We start from the raw sequence: 19,750 nt of genomic DNA on the forward strand, positions 1-19,750 counted from the left end.
CTGGTAATAGGGAGTTAATATTTTTATTCCTTTGACAAGAGTCAAAGAATGGTTGCCTTCAATAAAGATTCTTTAGGCAAGAGACAGCAGTGGTTAAGGTTATGTCTAGGGTAATATGTTTAGCCCCTAATTAGATGCGGGAAACAGCATAGATGCAGAATTCAAACTTATCTTTTGGAGTAACAAGATATCTTATCTTTTAAAGTTAAAATGACTCAGGATGGACCCAGTCCTTGGATTCGTGAGAGACCACATGAATGAACTCGAATTTTTGCCCTTCTGTGCATCAGTGCCTTTGCCTTCCCATTCTGCTGGTCCTTGACTTTGAGTTCAGCTATGTCTTGCTTTGGCCAATAGAATCCGATGGAGGTAATGCTGATCCAGCTCTGCCCCTAGACCTCACAAGGCCTTATATATTTCTCCTTTCCTTCTTGCACTTCTGACACTGCCATGAAAAAATAGTGCCTGAGTTCTGAGAGAAGAACCCCTTGGAGCAGAGCCAAATCACTCAAGTCAAGGCCAGCCTAGATCAGCAAACCCTCATCTAACTAGAGATCCATGAGAATAAGCGATAATCATTTTTAAGTTACTAAATGCTGGGGTTGTTCATTCCACAGTATTTTTGAGGGAAGAGATCTCTATCTACTCCCCTGGTGATCTAACTTATTCTAATAGCTTGAAAACATTTATATTCTCTGCAGATCCTCAAATTTGTATCTCCTACCTAGAACTCACCCGTGAATTCTCAGTCATTATTTCCAGCTGACCACCACTTAGATGTCTTATACATATCTCAAATTTACCCCGAAGTGAACTTCTGATTTCCCTCTGAAACCTGTTTCTCTGCACCGCATTTCAGCTAATGGCAACTCCATTCTTCTAGCTTTTTCTCTCACACTCTGTAACACTCCATTGGCACATTCTTTTGACTTGAACATCAACATACAGTATATTCAAATCTGACTACCTAGACCTTCTCTACCACTAAAACTCTGATCCAACTCACCATCATTTCTTGGATAGAGTAGTGCCATAGCTCTTAACTGGTATCTGTGTTTTTATCTTTGCTTCTCTACAGTTTATTCTTCCCAGGTTGTCCAAGTACTTCTTCTAAAACCAATCAAGAAAAGCAATTTATTTGCTGAGAAAATGAGGTCATCTGTCCTGCGGAACTTTCCACATTCTGGGTTTTGCTGATTGTCCTGATGACTTAAATGCTATGAACAGTACCCGAATCACCAGTAAAAAATAAAAACACTTACTGATTGAAGAAAACAGTTAACATTTAAACTGACTAAAACCTTTTATTAACTCAATAAAAAATATCAGGTGTGTGATGAAGAAAATTTCATGAGTCAGATGTTATAATAATTCAATAAATGTGTTAGCTGCCCTTTTTGTATGCCTATTTTTAAATTTCAGCATATCTATTTCTGCATTCATTAAAAAAGAGCTCATTAAGATAAGGATTAGATATGTTATTTATTAAATATTTAGAGTCACCGTAAAGAATAAAAGTAGATTATTGGTTTGTAACATTTTTATCCTAATGTATTTTAATAGACATATCTATTTTATTGTTTATGTCTGAGATATGAATCAGTGATGACTGAGGTATGTTTGCTTTTAATCCTGCTATTTACAATGGCTACCTTGAATTTAAATGGGTTTATGGCAGCAGAATTCACCCAAATGGATTCTATTTGAGGTAAGCATTGGACTAAAATAGGAAAACCCCACAAGATGAGCCTCATTCATGTTTATGGATTCAAACAAGCTATTCCTGGCATGAGACTCAAATGAAACCATTTGCAAGGTGAAAGCTTGTACATTATGAAGCATTTCTGAAAATAGGGCTCTTGGAAATGGAAAGTTTCTTTAAAAAATGAAGACAAGTCACTGTATCTATTTTTAAAGGAAATTAATCCTGAATAGCTATGTACAGTTAAAAAACTTGAAGTAAATAACAGCAGAATAAAAAGACTAGAGAAACTAGTTACTCAAATGCATATCTTTCCTTCCCTTACTTATTCATTTGTTCATTCTTTTTCTCAAGGAGGATTTGTTGAATTTCTAAAAGGTGCTTTACACTGTATAAGGGGTTGGGTAAGATGCAGTAGGCTAATCACAAATAGTAATCAGACATCCTGCTCTGATGAAAATTATCAACTAGTAAGAAAAATGAGTCATAGAATGCAAGGAATTACAAAGCATTAAATGCTTACTGCTTAAAATGAAGAAAGTGAGAATAAAAGATAGTTTTGAACAATGTTTTCCAAACTTAGCAGATCATAGAATCACCTGGGAGCTTTTAAATATATGTGCTTTTCTACTAGCTCAAGATGGCATATCATGTACATGTATTTCTTCTGCCTATTTCCTGCTGCTGCTGCTGCTAAGTTGCTTCAGTCGTGTCCGACTCTGTGCGACCCCATAGACTGCAGCCCACCAGGCTCCCCCATCCCTGGGATTCTCCAGGCAAGAATACTGGAGTGGGTTGCCATTTCCTTCTCCTTCTGCCTCTTTCCTAAACTCCATTAAATTATAAAGGAATAAAAGGGTGAGATACATTTCTAGCACTAAAGATATAGAAGAACATAAGAAATTCAAACAATCTCTGGAAGATGAAACAATAGTAGAAAGCATATCAATGAATGACATTCAGTAGATAAAGCTGTAGCCAAGAATGAACCATGAAAGGGCTGCATGGAAGTAGAAGTCATTGTCTTGAAGAATTTCATGAGCGCTCCTGATTCAGAGGTATACCAGAGATCCAGAAGGACAACTGGAGCTGAAAACATGTGAGTTGACTGATGACATACTTACGGAATAGTCAGCTTTCCCAGCCCTGACTCCCAAACTACTTGGACAATATAGTGAACAGTCTGCATTTGCCCCTGGGCAAGACTGAAAGTACTTTCCTCTTAGGAAATTAAACTATCTGAGAAGAGCCAAGTCTTCTAATGGGCACAGTGCTGCACTAAGACAGGGCCATTCTTATTTTGAAATTGGGGAGGCTGTTAGCTTGACAACTTATTTCCTACTAGCGATGGCACCCCACTCCAGTACTCTTGCCTGGAGAATCCCATGGACAGAGAAGCCTGGTAGGCTGCAGTCCATGGGGTTGCTAAGAGTTGGATACAACTGAGCGACTTCACTTTCACTTTCATGCACTGGAGAAGGAAATGGCAACCCACTCCAGTGTTCTTGCCTGGAGAATCCCAGGGACTGGGGAGCCTGGTGGGCTGCCGTCTATGGGGTCGCACTGAGTCGGACATGACTGAACCGACTTAGCAGCAGCAGCAGCGGCAGCTGGGTCTAAGCTGCTGATTACATACTTTTCAACATACATAGAGCTTTCAGTTAGATATTTCTCCCCACATCATTATACAAATAGTCATTCAAGTTCATTATTATTAAATATAAACAGGCAAGCAGGACACATGATGAAAATCAGCAACATGGAAAGATAAAGATGCAAACCGACTGCAGGAGAAAAGAGAGCTAATTCAGGGGGGTAAAGGCCAATTAGTGGTAATGAAAGCGATTTAAAATTTAAACAGAGTTCCCTGCCTCCCCCTCCTCGTACACAGAAATTTCTATACAAGAGGAACTATCAGAGAAAAAGAAAGAATTCTTAAAGTTAAAACATAATAGTCCTCCAAAAGGGGAAGATAAAGTTGAAAGAATATTCAAGAATATAGGAAAAAAACATAGAGACAGAAAATATGAGAGAAAGAAAGAAAACATAGGAAGAGTGAGTTTCATAAGGACAGAAATGCAGGACAGGAAGTAATAAGAAAAATTAAAATTTTTAGAGGTGAAAAGTACATGAGTGTTCAAAGGAAGAAGACGTATGTGATACTTCGCAGTTTAAATGCTTAAGTCAAACCTGGACCAACCATCATGAAATTTCAAAGCTTATTAAATCATAAAATTTAAATCCTATTAAAAGAAGGTTCTAAAACATTCAAGAGAGGGAGAATGTTATCTATAAAGAAATATGAAGCTGATTGGCACTAAATGTAGAAGACAATCGTATGCTTCTTTCAAGGTATTGAAAGAACATAATTTAGAGCCTAATATTCTATAGTCAATCAAATTATCTATTAATGGTGAGGGAAAAATAAAGATTTTAAACGCAAAGGCAAAACTAATATTTCCTAAACAAAAATATTTAAACAAAAAACTTTTAAATGTACAAAAGACTCAAAGCTTTTGCCTAGTCATTTGACAAAAATTTATTGAGTGTCTATTTTGGCTTTATTTTAGGCACTAGACACACAATGATACACATGACCTTTTGAGACCTTTTCCTCAAGAAACTGATATATAGACAAGTTTCTAGAATTCTTTTGGAGAAAGTTATTTGAGGATGTACTCTGGCAATAGATTGGTGAAAAACAAAAAGCTGTAAGAATTGATCAAATTAAAGCAAGCAGTCAACAGAAAAAAACCTAAGATGAAAGATATATGTGTATGTGTCTAAGTACATGTGCACTCAAGTCAAGTGCAACTCTGCAGCTCCATGTACTGCAGCCCGCCAGGCTCTTCTGCGCATGGAGTTTTCCGGGCAAGAATACTGGAGTGGGTTGTTGCCATTTTCTTCTCCAGTATGTCCTAGTCCTAAAAAGCATTGATAAATTCTAAAAATAAACTCCATACAATAGATAAAATGAGAATCAAGTGGAAGATAGAATTGATTGGTGTGGTGTAGATCATTAGCATTCAGCAACACCCAGTTTTATCCTTCCTATGGCAACCCACTTCAGTATTCTTGACTAGGAGATCCCATGGACAGAGTCTGAGCCTGGTGGGCTGCAGTCCATGAGGCTGCAAAGAGTCGGACACAATTTAGCAACTGAGTACAGGTATACAACATGTCTACGTGTCTCAATGTTCCCTACGGGTAGGCAAGACAGTGTAACTGACTTCTAGCCAATGGAACTGAATTTCATTTTCAGGTCAAGGCAGTTAATAAATAGTGGATTTTCTGTTTAATATTTATTCCCCTTTGGTCTCTGGATGGATGGAATGAAACCAGTGGAGAGCTCCAAAGATCTCAGGGTTGTTAGAGTTACAGCAACTTTCTCTTGATCCACTGCGGACTGTGATATGATCAAGAAACAAACTTTTATAATATTAACCCACCAATTGAGTGAGATTTCAGTTTTACTTGTTAGCACAGCATTTCTTAGTTTAGCCTAACTAAAAATATAGTGAAGAGAAGAGGAGGAAAAGGAAGAAGAGACGTAAGAGGAGGAAGAGGAGGAGGGAGAGAAAGGAAGAAAGAAGGAAAGAAAGAAAGAAAAGGCACACTTTGGTTTCAGTGAGAAATATAGTCAGTCAGTCAGTTCAGTCGCTCAGTTGTGTCCAACTCTTCGTGACCCCAGGGACTGCAGCATACCAAGAAATATAATCAGGACTCAGCAAAACAAAATGCAGACCAACAAACTCATAACGTCAAGTTGAATGCGGCCATCTGTGGGGACAGTAGCTGAATTCCCAGGAAGAAATAAATCTACAATGAATTAAAAAGGAGTTGGCAGTGACAGGAAGGAGAAGGCAGGCAGAGGCTTGAGGAAAAGGCAGAGTTCAAGAACTGTGGTGTGTGCTCAGTCGCTTGAGTCGTGTCTGGCTCTTTGCAACCGTGTGGACTGTAGCCCACCAGGTTCCTCTGTCTATGGGATTCTCCAGGCAAGAATACTGGAGCGGGTTGCCATGCCATCCTCCTGGGGAGCTTCCTGACCTAGGGATCGAAATTGCAACTCCTGTGTCTAAGGCATTGAAGGCAGATTCTTACCCACTGAGCCACCCGAGAAGCCCTCAAGAACTGTGGTAGGTTCATTTATTAAGTCCACGGCACTGAACAGACTACCTCCAGAGTCACTTGTTGGCATCGGTGGAGGTAACCTACTTTAGATCTGGACAAAACTACATAACAGATGGAAGTTTGCAAGTCAAGAAGCATTTGTCTGTATAATATAAGCAAAGGACAGATAGAGACTGTGAAGAGAAAAAGTGGGGAGGGAGAAAGGAGTGGTAATAACAAATGGAGTATGGCTCAGAGAGACGAGAGCTAGGTTGGCCACTTTTCTGTATGCTGAGTCTTCCACAAGTTTTGATAGTTCTCTACAAACCTGTATACAAGTTTAGATAATTTAAGACATCCAATTCTTTCAGGAAACACTTATGGAGCAGCTGTGTTTATCCAGCCAAGAGGAATGCATTGTAGGACCAGGACAATTTGTTCCTGCCCCTTTAGGGCAGGAGTTTATAGTCTCACTGGGCACACATAAGATAGAGAGAGTAATAAGAAACCCAAAGCAGTACATAAGAAAGGCCAAGTGACTGGTGCAGAAAACTAACTACCCTTAAAGCTTTTAGAGAAAGGAGAAAATCTGAAGATTTAAAACCAGACCTGGGGTGGTCTTAAGCTGCTGAATCTTATGGATTAGACAGAGTTTAGGCAAGAAGAAAGGAAGGAAGAAGGGTTTTTCAAGTGGAGAAATAGTGTCAGCAAAGGCAAGAAGGTTGAAATTGGGGACCAGGGTAGGAAAAGAGTCCAGCTACAAGACAGCAAATTCAGGTTGAGTCCAAATGACAGTCATACCTCAGAGATATTGTGGGTTTGATTCCAGATCATGGCAATAAACACAAAATTTTTTGGTTTCCTAGTGCATATAACAGAGAAGGCAATGGCACCCCACTTCAGTACTCTTGCCTGGCAAATCCCATGGACGGAGGAGTCTGGTATGCTGCCGTCCATGGGGTCGCTAGGAGTCAGACATGACTGAGTGATTTCACTTTCACTTTTCACTTGCATGCAATGGAGAAGGAAATGGCAACCCACTCCAGTGTTCTTGCCTGGAGAATCCCAGGGACGGCGGAGCCTGGTGGGCTGCCGTCTATGCTGTCTCACAGAGTCGGACACGACTGAAACGACTTAGCAGCAGCAGCAGCAGTGCATATAAAAGTTATGCTTATACCATACTGTAGTCTATTAAGTATGCAATAGAATTATGTCTAAAAAATATGTGTTTGTTTTTGTTTAGTCACTAAGTCGTGTCCAACTCTTTTGTGACATTATGGACTGTACACTGCCAGGCTTCTCTGTCCATGGGATATGCCCTTAGTTGAAAAATGCTCTATTGCTTAAAAATGCCAACCATCATTTGAGTCTTCAGCAAATCAGAATCTTTTCTCTGGTAGAAGGTTTTGCATTAGTGTTAGTGATTCCTGACTGTTCAGGGTGGTGGCTGCTGAAGGTTGGGAAGGCTACAGCAATTTCTCAAAATAAGACAGCAATGAAGTTTGCCATACGAATTCTCTTCCTTTCCTGAATGATTTCTCTGTAGCATGCATTTTACCCATAGTATAAGTTTCTTCAAAATTGGAATCAATCCTTCAGAACCTATTGCTGGTTTATTGACCAGGCTTATGTCACATTCTAAATCTTTCTTGTCATTTCAACAATCTTATACAGCATCTTCATCAGAAGTAGTTTTCATCTCAAGGAACCACTTTCTTTCCTCATCCATAGAAGCAGCTTCTCACCCGTGAAAGCCTTATCATGAGATGCCAACCATTCAGTGATGTCTTCAGGCTCTACTTCTAACTCTAGTTCCTTGCTATTTCTACCACACCGGCAGTTACTTCCTCCATTAAAATCTTGAACCCCTAAAAGTCATTCATTAGGGTTGGAGTCAATTTATTCTAAACTCTTGTGAATGTTGGTATTTTGACTTCTTTCCTGAAAATACAAATGTTCTTAATGACGTTTAGAATGGTGAGTCCTTTCCAGAATTTTTCAGTTTACTTCGCCCAGATCCATTGGAGGAACCATGATCCATGGCACCTATAGCCTTATGAAATATAATAATAAGATTTGAAAGTAGAAATAACTTCTTGATATGTAGGCTCCAGAATGGATGTTGTATTAGCAGGCATAAAAACAATGTTAATCTTATACATCTCCATCAGAGCTCTTGGATGATCAGGTGATTGACAATGACCGGTAATATTTTGAATTTTTTTTTTCCGAGCAGTAAATCTCAACAGTGATACAGTTCAAATAGTCAGTAAAGCATGCTGTGAAGCTATATGCTGTCATCCAGGCTTTATTGTTCCATTTATAGAGCACAGGTAGAGTAGATTTAACATAATTCTTAAGAGCCCTAGGATTTTCAGAACAGTAAATAAGCATTGGTTTCAACACGGCTTCCCAGGTGGCACTAGTGGTAAAGAACCTGCCTGCCAATGCAGGATATTTAAGAGACGTGGTTTCAATCCCTGGGTCAGGAAGATCCCCTGGAGGAGGGCATGGCAGTCCGCTTCAGTATTCTTGCCTGGAGAATCCCATGGACAGAGGAGTCTGGTGGGCAACAGTCCACAGGGGTGCAAAGAGTTAGACAAGACTGAAGCTACTTAGCACGCACACATGCCTTGACTTCAAGTCATCAGCTTCAGTAGCCCCTTACCAGAGATTCAGCCTGTCCTTTGAAGCTCTGAAGCCAGGGATTGACTTCTCTCTAGCTTTGAAAGTCCTAGATGGCATCTTATTCCAATAGAAGACTGTTTCATCTACACTGAATATCTGTTGTTCAGTGGAGCCTTTTGCATTAGTTATCATAGGTAGACCTTTTAGATAATTTGCTTCAGCTTTTACATCAGGACTTGCTGTTTCACATTGCACTTTGATGTTATAAAGATAATTTCTTTCCTTAAACTTCAAACCAACCTTTGCTATCTTCAAACTTTTCTTCTGAAGCTTCTTCTTCTCCTCTTTCAGGCTTCATAGAATTGAAGAGAGTTAGGAGCTTAAATGCCAACCCACTCCAGTATTCTTGCCTGGAGAATCCCAGGGATGGCGGAGCCTGGTGGGCTGCCGTCTATGGGGTCGTACAGAGTTGGACACGACTGAAGCGACTTAGCAGCAGCAGCATCAGGAGCTTGCTGTAGATCAGGTTTTGGCTTAAGGGAACCTTGTGGCTGGCTTGACCTATTCAGACCGCTAAAACTTTCTCCATATCAGCAATAAGTCTGTTTTGGTTTCTTATAAGTCACGTGTTCACTGGAGTGGCAATTTGAACTTCCTTCAAGAACTTTTCCTTTGTATTTACAGTGTAGCTAACTGTCTGGCACAAGAGGCCTGACTTCCAACCTGTCTCCACTTTCGCATGCCTTCCTCAATAAACTTCATCACTGGCTTTTGATTTTAAAATAAGAGATGTGCAACTCTTCCTTTTAATTTAGAGGCCATTATAGGCTTATTAATTGGCTTCATTTCAATATTGCTGTGTCTCAGGGAATAGAAAGGCCCAAGGAGAGGGAGAGAGTTGGGGGAATGACTAGTCAGGAGCAGTCAAAAGATTTTCAACGTTCATCTAGAGTTTGCCTTCTTATACAGCATGTTTGTGGCACCTCAAAATGATTAGTTTTTAAGTCTTCAGATATCTGAGACTATGCTATCAAATCATTTTGGTTCTGGAGTAGCTAAAGATCTTATTAGCTTAGGCTTATTGAGAGTTAAGAATAAAAATTTCTGTTCCAGAAGATGGAACACCCATCTGTTATTGCCAAGATTTTTCCTTCTGTGTTACTTGATGTTAAAGGAAGGAAACCTCTTAGGAGTTCTGAGAACTAATTAATATCTCCCAAGGGATTTTTCCTATGTCTGTTGTTATTTACATAGCTTCTTAAAGAAAAGAGCTCTCTTTCCAAACATTACCTTATTAATCTTTGTTAAATCAACCTCATATACTCAGGAAAGATAGGGTTGGGGGAAGGGAAACCAAAGTATATCAAGAAGGACGCCTGCAGATGTTAGAAATAATTTGGGGGCTGTGAGGGCTCTGAAACCTGTTACACTATATGGAATATTTTCCCTTTTTATAAGTAATAGGAAAACCACATGGTTTTCTCCTAACATACTTTCCTTGAGTGTGGAACACAGAAAATATCTTTCCTCTTACATCTTTAGACATAAATGTAGATAAAATGAGGACTATCATAAAGCAACACAGGTACTGGGTTAAGCACTTGTTTGTAGGTTTGACTTGTAGAGGTCTAGTCAAGTAACTTCACGCTATTGGACTTTTCTGCAAATATCTATTGGGTTGGCCAAAAAGTTTGTTCAGGTTTTTCATACACTGTTATGGGAAACTCAAACAAACTTTTTGGCCAACCCAATATGTTTCTGAAAACAGGACTCTTGATTGTGCATCCAGGCTTCACAAGGACCCAGGAGTGCCACACACCTGAGTTCACAAAGACAGGGATGGAACTTGGGAAGTGATCTAGATACTGATTTTCAAGCCCAAGAATGGGTCTGTAGTTCCCTCTTTTCATGATAGGCTGTTATGTTGTTAAAAGGTAAACTGAGGCACAGTAAAATTTGTTGTTTCAAGAGTTTATTTGATCAGACAGTTATTTCAATAGGGCAGTGTCAAAGCTCAGAGGAGGAAATGGCAACCCACTCCAGTATTCTTGCCTAGAGAAACCTGTGGACAGAGGAGCCTGGTGGGCTACAGTCCTTGGGATTGCACAGAGTTGGACATGACTGAAGAGGCTTAGCAGCAACATCAGCAGCAGTGTCAAAGCTAGCTGGTTAGGAGCACTCCAGACAGGGCCCAAGTTTTTTACAGAGAAGATGCTGAAGCAGAGCAAAGCAATTATTTGATTGGTTATAGTTTAAGCCTTATTTGGAGGAAGCCTAGTTGGCCATTTGTGATTGGCTGTTCTTAAGTTTCACTCTCTTGGACGCGGGTGCTTTGACTCTGGCTTAGGTTTGGTTTGCTTACGTAGGCTGCTAAGCTATCAGAGCCACACCAGTCTACTTACCTCCTCATTTAATTACTATAAGGTTGATTTTAGGAGCTTCTCTGGTGGCTCAGTGGTAGAGAATCTGTGTGCCAATGCAGGAGACACAGGTTCAATCCCATGTTTCAGAGCAACTAAGCCCATGTGCCACAACTATTAAGCCTGTGCTCTAGAGCCAGGGAGTTGCAACTACTGAAGCCCACACACCCTAGAGCCCGTGCTCCTCAGTAAGAGAAATCACTGCGATGAGAAGCCTGTGCACTGCAGCTAGAGAGCAGCCCACCTAGCACAGAAGACCTAGCACAGCCAAAGATAAATAAATAGTTATTAAAAGTAAAAGAATTGACTTGGGTTTTTGCTGCCTCTGCTGCTCCCGCCTCTCACAGCCACCTTCTCTCAAGTCTGTTTTTTCTTTGCCTTATTGCTTCTGATTACTGAAAGCCTCTGCTTCCTCTTGGTTGATGCTTATTAATTACTCTTGCTGCTCCATGACTTCTGCTTATTGATTTTTTTTCTCTCTGTAAGTATTTTGGCTTCTGTCCCTTGCTACGAGCCACTCACTCTGTGTGCCTTCAATTTGGATTCTGTGAAGCCAAATGCAAGTCCAAGGTCAAGGGCACAGGCAAAAGTTGAGATCTGATTTATTTATGGCTGCCCTGGGTCTTTGTTGCTGCACGTGGTCTTTCTCTAGTTGCAGCAAATGGAAGCTACTCTTCCTGGGGGTGTGTAGGCTTCTCATTGTGGTGGCTTCTTCTGTTGCAGAGCATGGGCTCTAGGCATGCAGGCTTAGTAGTTGTGGGACACGGCATGTGGAATCTTCCTGGACCAGGGCTTGAACCCGTGTCCCCTGCATTGGCAGGTGGATTCTTAACCACTGGACCACCAGAGAAGTCTGAGAAGTTGAGATTTGAATTGGATGAGGGGAAACATCATCCCTTGAGACTGAAGGGAAAGGATGAGGTAGATACTTCTGTAGGTAAGAACAGGAAGTTGAGAGAGGTCATATCTGATAATTTATGTCTGCTTACTGGAGTACGATCACTGTCTGCTGAGAGTGAGGAAGAGGGTTTGCATCAAGAGCTTATAAAGCAGTGGAGAGCTGGACTAGCTTTAGAGGGCGATGGGAGAGGAACTGGCCAGATACAAGTGAAAACATTAAGAGGTGGAGCTGAGAGCTGAGATTCTGAGAGTAGGCAGGTCAAATCTGCCATGCCTCTGGGTTGTATGATTTCTTCTTGATTGCCCAACCCCTCCACCCTCTGAGTAGAAATGTTGGGGGCAGGTGAGAGGAGCACTCAGGAGATGAACCACTTGGGCTGAGAGAGAAGAAAGGGTTAGGAAGAGGCTGAGAAGTTGGGAAGTCAGGGACTAGAAGCCTTGAAGGAGCTGATACAAATATAGAAAGAAAGAAGGTGGTTGAGGTTGCAAAATAGGACATTTGGATGATGGGAACCGGATCTCAGAGGTGATGCCAACAGTGTTGCACATGCCATCTATTGACTCTGGTCACAGCTTCTCTGCTGCTCCTCTTTCCACTCTGAATCTGAGCTGGCCTTTAGTCCAAGTTCTGGAACCTAGGTAACAATAGGCCTTATGACTTCTGCCTTTTCCTTCTTGGAACACTTGCTTTAGGACTGCAGCAACATGAAAAAGCCCAGGATGAGAGACTTCATGGAATGGAGGGCCCTGAGGGCCCAGCTGTCTCAGCCCATCCTTACCTGCTGTGCCTGTCTGCAGCCACAGGAGTGAGCCCAGGGGAGAGCAGTAGCAGAACTGGTCAGTCAGCCTACAGGCTCACAAAACATGACAAATCATTGTTTTAAGCCACTAAGTTTTAGAGTGATTTATTCTATCAATGGTTAGCTGATACTCTCTAGGGGTGCCATAGTGGGGTGTTACTTCTGCCTAGAACGTTCTTCCTCCATCCTTGCATTCCATTCCTTTGCAGTCACTCTTCATTTGGGCAACTTCTTATTTTTTAAGGCTCAGTTCAGTGTCATCTTGGAGAAGGAAATGGCAACCCACTCCAGTATTCTTGCCTGGAGAATCCTGTGGACAGAGGAGCTTGGTGGGCTACAGTCCAAGGGTCGCAAAGAGTCGGACACGACTGAGCGTGTTCACTTTCACTTTCACTTTCAGTGTCATCTTCTCCTGCCAAAGTGTATCAATAAGGATGCGAGTGAGACACTAGAAGTGCCTTCTCAGCCTCAAATAGTCTAGGTCAGATGTTCTTTATGGTCTCAAGATATCCTGTGTGTGCCCACCATAGCACTTCTACCACACTGTAGGTCCCTGCGTGTGTGCTCAGTCGTGTCCCACTCTTAGCGACCCCATGGACTGCAGCCCACCAGGCTCCTCCATCCATGGGATTTTCCAGGGAAAAGTACTGGAGTAGGGTGCCATTGCCTTCTCTGGAAACACCTAGGGAGCTTATAGCAATTCTGATACCTAGGCTGCACTCCAGGCTAATCAAGTTAGTCTCTGGTGGTGAAAACTTTCCAAGTGATTCCAATGTATGGTGAATATTGGGAATCACTGACCTGGGCATACAACTAAAAATAAACATCATGAGGACTACAAATAAATGTAACCCAAATAAGATATGGATCACTGCCATCATCCCAGAAGTTCTCTCATGTCTTTTCCCAATTAATCCTTACCTCCACTCTCCCAGAGATGACCACTGTTGTGATTTTTACGCTGTATGGATTGGTTGAAACCATTCTAAACTGTCAAATAATTATAGCATATACTATTATGTAGGACTTCTTTCACTCAGCAAAATGCTTTCGAGATTTACCCATGTTATTGCATATACCATTAATTCACTTCTTTCTAATATTTCATCATATGAATATACCACAATTTAAAAATTCATTTTCCTGTTGATGGATACTTTGGCTGTTTGCAGTTCTTGGTGATTATTAATAAAGTTGCTATGAACACTCTTGTACCAGTCTTTGTGTATGTATATTTTCATTTCTTTTGGATGAATGAGTGGAAGTGCTGTGTCAAAGGGTAGTTTTATAAGAAACTGCTAGAGGGCTTCCCTGGTGATCAGCAGTTAAGAATCGACTGGCCAATGAGAGACGTGTGGATCTGATCCCTGGTCCTGAAGATCCCACACATTGTAGGGCGACTAAGCTCCAGCACAACAGCTACTGAAGCCTGTCAGCCTAGAGCCTGTGGTCTGAAACAAAAGAAGTCACTGCAATGAGAAACCTTGAGATGTAACAAAGAATAGCCCCCTCACTGCAACTAGAAAAAGCCCAGCAATGAAGACCCAGCACAGGCAAAGATAAATAAATAAATGAACACATAAATATTAGGAAAACTGCCAGAAGTTTTCCTAAAGAGTTTACATCATGTCATATTCACATCAACAATATATGAGAGTTCTAGCTGCTCCACAACTTTGTTAACATTTGATGTCAGTTTTTTAAAATTTTAGTCATTCTGCTAACTATGTAGTTGTATCTTGTCATTTTAATTTGCATATCTTGATGGTTAATGATGTTGATCACTTCTTCATATGTTTATTCATGATTAGTATATTTCTTTTGTGAAATGTTTGTTCAGTTCCTTTGCTTAACTGAATTTGGTTGCTTTTTATTTTTATTAAGTTGAAGGAATTATTTATATGTCTTAAATCTAAGTTCTTTGTTAGACATATGTTTGCAAATATTTTCTCTGTGACTTGCACGTTCATCATCTTATGGGTGTCCTGATGGGCAGAAGTTTTAAATTTTGATGAAGTCCAGTTTATCAGGGTTTTTTTGTTGTTATTTGGTCTTTTGGTGGCTGCTGCTTCCTATGTCTAAGAAATATTTTCCTGGCTCCTATTAATAAAGATATACTCCTGTTTTGCTCTGAAATGCTTATGATTTCAGGTTTTACATTGAGGTCATTCACCTGTCTCATATTACATTTTGGGTATGGTATAAAGTAGAAGTCAAAGCTCACTTTTCTTTTTTCATTTCCAGATACATAATTGTTCAAGCACTATTTTGTTGAAAAGACTTTTTCCCCCATTGTGTTGACACCTTTGTCAAAAATCCAAAGACCATGAAAGTGTGGCCTGTGTTTGTGATCTCTATTCAGTCACTCTGGTGTTTTTACCAGTTCTGCTGTACATTGTTGTGACTGCTATAGTATAGTAAGTTTTGAAATTAGATGATATAAATTCCTGAAATCTTTATTTTCTTTTTCAAAATTGCTTGGGCACCCTAAGTCTTTTGCATTTGTATTTATTTATAGAGTCATCTTGCCAGTTTCTCCCAAAAGTCCTTCTGGGAATTTGAAATTGTATTGAGTTTATAAATACTTTGGGGGACAATTGACATTTCAATAATAATGAATCTTCCAAACCACATACATAGTATATTTTCAAAGCATTTAAAAATTTAAAAATTTTTCTCAGCAATGTTTTGAGGTTTTCAGTGTTAAGGTTTTGCATATCTTTTGATATGGTTATTCTTAACTTTTTTAATATGAAGTGAAATTCACTTAATATGAAATTGACTGTTTTAAAGTGACGTTTTGGTGATATTTAGTACACTCACAATTTTGTGGACAGACACTTTCTCTTTGGTTCCCACTTTCATTACTCAAAAGAAAACCCTGAATCTATTAAGCAGTCTCTACCAATTCTCGCTTCCCCACGGCTCTGGAAACCACCAATCCAGTTTTTGCTGCTATGGGTTTGCCTATTTCAGGTATTTCATATAAATGGAATCCAGCTTTCTGTGGCCTTTAATGCCTGGTATTTTTCATTTTGCATGTTTTCAAGGCTTATCCATGTTGTAGCACGTGTCAGTATTTCATTTCTTCTTACAGCTGAATAATATTTCATTGTATGTATATACCCCATTTTGTTTATACATTCACATGTTGATGGGCATTTGGGTTGTTTCTACAGTTTGACTATTGTAAATAGTGCTGCTATTTACCACACTCATATGCTGCTGCTGCTAAGTCGCTTCAGTCATGTCTGACTCTGTGCAACCCCAGAGATGGCAGCCAACCTGGCTACCCCATCCCTGGGATCCTCCAGGCAAGAACACTGGAGTGGGTTGCCTTTTCCTTCTCCAGTGCATGAAAGTGAAAACTAAAAGAGAAGTCGCTCAGTCGTGTCTGACTCTTAGCAACACCATAGAATGCAGCCTACCAGGCTCCTCCGTCCACGGGATTTTCCAGGCAAGAGTACTGGAGTGGGTTGCCATTGCCTTCTCTGACCACACTTGTATACAAATATTTAAATGGTTGTTTTCAATAACTTTGGGTTTGCACCTAGAAGTGGAATTGCTGAGTGATATGGTAATTATATGCTTGATTTTTTGAAGAACTGCCAAACTTTTCACAGTGGCTGTATGTGAAATGAATTTTGAGGTGAAATGAGTTGAAGTGAGTTCATTGCAGTTTTGATTTTCCTTTCCTTGGTGACTCATGATGCTGTGTTTCTTTTCGTGTGTTTGTTTGGTATCTGTATATCTTTTCTGGAGAAGTGTCTATTCAGATCTTTTTCTCATTTCTTATTTGGGTTATTTATCTTTTTATTATCTAGTTGTAAGAGTTTTTTTTTTTTTTTTCCTGCTCCGTGAGGCTGTGGGGCCTTATTTCCCTGACCAGGGATTGAACCTGGGCCTCAGCAGTGAAAGCACCTGAACATTGGACCACCAGGGAGTTCCCAAGAGTTCTTCACATATTCTGGATAATCCCTTGTCAGGTACATGATTTGCAAACCTTTTCTCTAAGCTCTTTTTGCTTTTTTGATGGTATCATCTATAGCACCAAATTTGTAATTTTCATGAAGTCCAATTTACCTATTTTTCTTTTGTCTCTTTTGCTTTAAGTATTATAATTAAGGAACCATTGCCTAATCCAAGGTCACTAGGATTTACTTCTGTATTTTCATTTTTATTGTTCTAGCTCTGAGACAGACTATACTTCAAGTTGCACTGTCTTAGAGTAAGGAACATATAATACCTAAGTCAAAAGAATCATGCTAACTGGTGGGATTTCAGCTTCAAGTGAAGCTGGTGAGGGGAGATATTTTGTTTATGAGAGATCTCCAGCACCCTTCAGATTATGACAGTCAGGGGACTCCCAATTCACCCATGTGCACAGGGTGCCTTGCTTGGCTCACTCGGCAGCAAGCAGTGGAATTTAATGGTTAAAAGCAGAGGTTAATGTCACAATGGTGAAAGGTTCAAATTTCCGATTTTCCACTTACCAGCTGAGTGACTTAACTCCTTCCAGTTTCAATTAAATAGTTAAGAACTGTAGTCTCTGCCTCAGAGGGTTGTTGAGAGGATTAAATGAAATAATGCTTTAAGACACTTGGTACAATGTTCTGCTTATTGTCATCACTCCTTGAAAGTTGGCTGCTTTTATTATTACTGGCTGCCAAGTAATTGGGTGATAGTGCCATATAAGTAGAGGGATGAGAAAGCAGCTACATATAAAATCACAGTTTCGCCAATGATGGTTTAGTATTGAATTCAAAGAGTATTTAACCATGTTTTTAAAGCACATGATTTGGGGGAAATGTTGATTCTTTATAAAGTCAATCTCTAGAGGGCCATAAAAGCTATTTTAATCACTACAACTAATTACAAGGAAGTATAAATCAATAAACTTTGCTAAATGGTCTAAAATATAATAAAGAAAGCCATCATTAACAATCATCAAGGAAGCCACTGTCCTTAATAGTGAGATGAAATAAAAGTTGGATGAGAAGAATGAATTTTATTATTTGAAAACTCCAGACATTACCAACGCTTTCAGGGAAGTTCTTAATTTAGGACCGAGTTGTGAATTTTCAGAATGATTATTTACTTTAGGTAACTTGATTTTATTACCTCTAAATAACATGTATACTATGCCTGGTCTGGAAATTTGCAGAAAATATTTTCAGCTCTTATTGTTCTTCCCATCCCTTCTCAGCTCCAAACCAGCTCTCTTTCTACACCCCCTCCCAAAGCCGTATTACTGCTTCAGAGCCTGGAGTCCAGAGGCACTTGGGAAGCTTTAGCTCTCTTCTAGTCTTGTGTGGTGGCCCAAGTCTGGAGTCCCAGGGCTACCATCTGATCCCAAGCTTACCTTGCTGCCCTCTGAATAGGAGAACCCGTGTCCATATGGGCTCCTGAGTCAAATCTCTCTCCGCCTGGCACATCCCGGACTCAAGGAGTGAGCTTGCTCCTCACCACACTATTTGTTCTCAGTGGTGTGTTTACCTGAGGCTGAAATCTGCCCATGAAGGCCAGGTAAGCAGAGGGGCCTGTTATTGTGGGTAATGATGATCAGTAGCCTCCTGCTTCAGAGACGCCTGTGCTATGGGGCTCTATTCCCTTGTGGGGTCCTGGCTACGTATCTGGTCACGGCTTTACTTGCCTTTCCAACAGTGTACCTTCCCAACCCAGTTTCTGTGCTACTCTGGGGAGCAGATCAAGTTCAGGTCCAGCCCCTTCCCCCATCTTTGTTGTTGTTCAGTCGCCAAGTTATATCTGACTCTGTGACCCCATGGACTGCAGCACACCAGGCTCCTCTGTCCTTCACTATCAATTTGAGTTTGTTCAAATTCATGTGCATTGAGTCAGTGATGCTATCCAACCATCTCACCCTCTGCTGCCTCCTTCTCCTTTTGTCTTCAGTCTTTCACAGCATCAGGGCCCCTCATCTTTACCAGTTTATATTGCAGTCAGGGATACCAGACAGGTTGTAAACCTGCTCAGCTGTGATGATGGAGCCAAGAGATTGAGTAGGAAAAGCTGTCCATGATCATAAGAACTGGACTTGAGACTTTACTCAGCGACTAAATAGACTTCAAAACCCCGTGACTTCCTTGAGCTAAATCAATGGGCTAATGATGTAACCAGAATAAATATGTATTGGGAAATTGTCACACAAACAGGAAGTTGTGTGACTGTTGGCTGATCAGAGCTCCCAAATAGAGAAAAGGGTTTTGTAATCAGTTAGAGTTAACAGAACATCTTAAATAGCAGTGGCTAAACAAGATAGAACCTCATTTCTCTCCAATACAAAAGAAGCTTGGAAGTGGGCACTCCAGAGTTGGAATGGGGGCTCAGTAGTTGTCAGGGATCCAGGCTTCTATTATCCTTCTGTGCCACACAAGCATATAGCTTCTGTCTCAAAAGTCACCTTCATGGTCCAAGAAGACTTCCGAGGCTTCCTCCACATTACATACATCAGGAAAGAGAAACACTGCCTAACTAATCAAACTCTTTTGAAGGGACCCTCTTGAAAGTTCCACGTATTTCTACCTCCATCGTCTTGGCCACATCTGACAGCATGTAAGCTGGGAAAGGTAGTCTTTTATCGAGGTGCATTGCCGTCTGAGAATAGTCTGTTGGAGAGCAACCAGCAATTTGCCACATAGAGGCATCTGAAACCAAAAGAAATGTCAAAATTCTTTGAGTTTAAAGTAGTAACAGTGAAATGAGTGACTCTTATGGTGGCCCAAATAAAACAAATGAGATTCACTCAACTTGTTCAGCAAAGAATGTTTTGTATCGCTACTGCATGCCAGAGACTATTCTCAGCACTAGGGAGATGGTAGTGAGCTGAAACAACCCTTCCCTGCCCTTATATAGTTTAGGGTGTATAACCTCCCCAGAAAGAGTGTATAATTGCAAACTGTGATATAAGTTGTGTATGGGGAATGTTTTAAGATGGTCACACTTGAGCTTTGTGCACAGAACTTTGTAGAGCAAGACAAAGGAGCTCTCTTCATCTGGCCTGAAACTGGCTAGAAGTACCTGCAGTGTGGGAGACCCAGGTTTGATTCTTGGGTGGGGAAGATCCCCTGGAGAAGAGCATGGCTACCTACTCCAGTATTCTTGCCTAGGGAATTCCACGAACAGAGGAGGCTGGCAGGCTGCAATCTATGGGATCGCAAAAAGACATGACT

The sequence above is a fragment of the Capra hircus genome, chromosome 24 (assembly GCF_001704415.2).
Source record: "Capra hircus breed San Clemente chromosome 24, ASM170441v1, whole genome shotgun sequence".
NCBI lineage: Eukaryota > Metazoa > Chordata > Mammalia > Artiodactyla > Bovidae > Capra > Capra hircus.